The sequence below is a fragment of the Vigna unguiculata genome, chromosome 10 (genome assembly GCF_004118075.2).
Source record: "Vigna unguiculata cultivar IT97K-499-35 chromosome 10, ASM411807v1, whole genome shotgun sequence".
Lineage (NCBI taxonomy): Eukaryota > Viridiplantae > Streptophyta > Magnoliopsida > Fabales > Fabaceae > Vigna > Vigna unguiculata.
The window spans coordinates 3,135,014-3,137,080 of NC_040288.1; the positions used below are offsets into that span (position 1 = coordinate 3,135,014).

General features: G+C 25.7%; 1 long non-coding RNA gene across 1 annotated transcript; it reads right to left on the reverse strand.

The window, feature by feature from the left end:
* Positions 1-601: 601 nt before the first annotated feature.
* Positions 602-1,827, reverse strand: LOC114167614. Its single transcript, XR_003600280.1, has 2 exons — positions 1,697-1,827; positions 602-901 (listed from the first exon to the last, which is right to left on the reverse strand). It is a non-coding gene; the product is annotated as an uncharacterized LOC114167614 (long non-coding RNA).
* Between the last annotated feature and the right edge of the window lie 240 nt (positions 1,828-2,067).

Sequence of the window (2,067 nt, forward strand, 5' to 3'; positions counted from 1 at the left end):
CGTATGGTTACCCTTGTAAATGCTGCGTAATGACATTGTTTAAGACACATGATCTTTATGAAAAGTTCATTATCAGTGTTTTAACAATGGAGAGGTGGTCAGAATATTTAAGTGAAAATATGGCGAAAAAGGATGGAAATTTATTGATGATAAATTGGAAAAAAAACTATAGTTGAAATTGAAGATGAAAATTGTTAGATAAGTAATAGTTAAATTATAAAGTTGTAAGTTATAAATTATAGAATTATAGATTATAAAATTATAGATTATAAAATCATAAAATTACATGATTATAAAATTATAAAATTTTAAATTATAGTTATAAAATTAAAAATTATAATTATAAAATTATAGGGTTATAAAATTAGAAAATAATATGTAACAATAAACAAGTGACGAGATAAAATATTACATCATCCAATTAATTCAATTGCAAAGTATTAAATTTGTAAATTGCTAATATAATACAAAAAGTTATTAAAAATTTGATTAAATATTTCCAAATTTTATCTCGAACTTTAATTTTATCTAAAATTAGTAAGACACATTCTCATTACAAGTTGTTTTTTCACTTCAAGTAAATTAAACGTTACTCCAAAACAACAACAATAAACAATTTTTGAATATGTAAGATCTCATTTTTCACTTACAAAAGCAAGTTTAGTTTAGAGATCATGAACACCTCCTTAAACATGATTTCACTTCACATTGCATACCAATTAATGCAACACAACATATAAGCATAATATATTTAATTTATGCTTAGTTCTTGACACTTATATTATTCCAACTGCAACATAACAACACCATCATCATCATACATGATAGTTGTGACAACACGGAGCTGCAGGGTCTGTGCCGCGACCAAGTACCCTTCTGTTCTGAACTTGTTTATATGAACCTATAAAATAACATAATTAACTATTTATAACGTCGATTAAAAGAAATAAATTTATAACATATAAATAAATATAAATTTTAATTTATAAATGGATTTTATAATATTGAGTTAGATTTAAAAATCGAACTCGTGATCTTAACTTTGATATTAATTGTTAGGATCGAGCACTTATCACTGGACCAGAAGTTATAGCTATTAGTCAAGGAACAACTCTTTTTACTTAAAAGTATAATACAAGTCCAAACGCCACGATTTATTCGATTGTGACCCGTCTCACTTGGTCTCTGATGTCACTTGCAACACTTTTTGTTTTTTTTTTTCAAAATACGTATTTAGTCTCTTACACCAAATATAAAATACTAACTATTTTTTTATAATTATTTTTAATTTGTGACATTTTTTCAATCTGAGGAACGAAAAACACAATTGACTATAAATTTCAAGAAATATGCAAAATAATTATAAATGAATGCTTTATAATCATTCAGATATGAAGAGTGAATATAAAACACCATAAATATAAATATCATAAGAAAATTCAACTTTTATGTAAAAGAAACAATATTAGAAACATATATAGTCGTTGAAGCTAAGATATATGTATGAGTCCATTCAAAATTCTGAAAAGATTTAATATTGAAGACAAATATATATGTATGACTCATAAGTTTTGACACTATGTCATTAACTAATTATATATTTTAAATAATCAAGCTATTAAATGAAAAACTTATATTTTTAACCTCTTTCTCCATGTATTTGTCCATGGAAATAAACACAGTGAATTTTACTTACTTGCATGGCCAGAAGCACCAGGTGGAACTAGTGATGTTGCCCTAGCACAAGAAATGAACACACAAAGAAAGAAGACAATAACCCAAAGAAAAGAGATCCTGTTTGAAGCCATTGGTTTAGTGCACATCACAATGAATTCAACACATCTTAATTTATAAGCCAAAACATTGTTTATTTTTATCTCTTTCACTTCTACCAAACCAAATTTTGGAGTATTTAATTATGTATATTTTATCAAACATATCTTCTTTTTTTCTATTTTTCATATATTTCGCCCCTCTCTCTTTTGGCACTCTTTAGCTAACCAACTTTTTCCGAATTTAATTATTTATAATTTTGGAGCTGGTTTTTGTGACTTTGCTTCTTAGGTA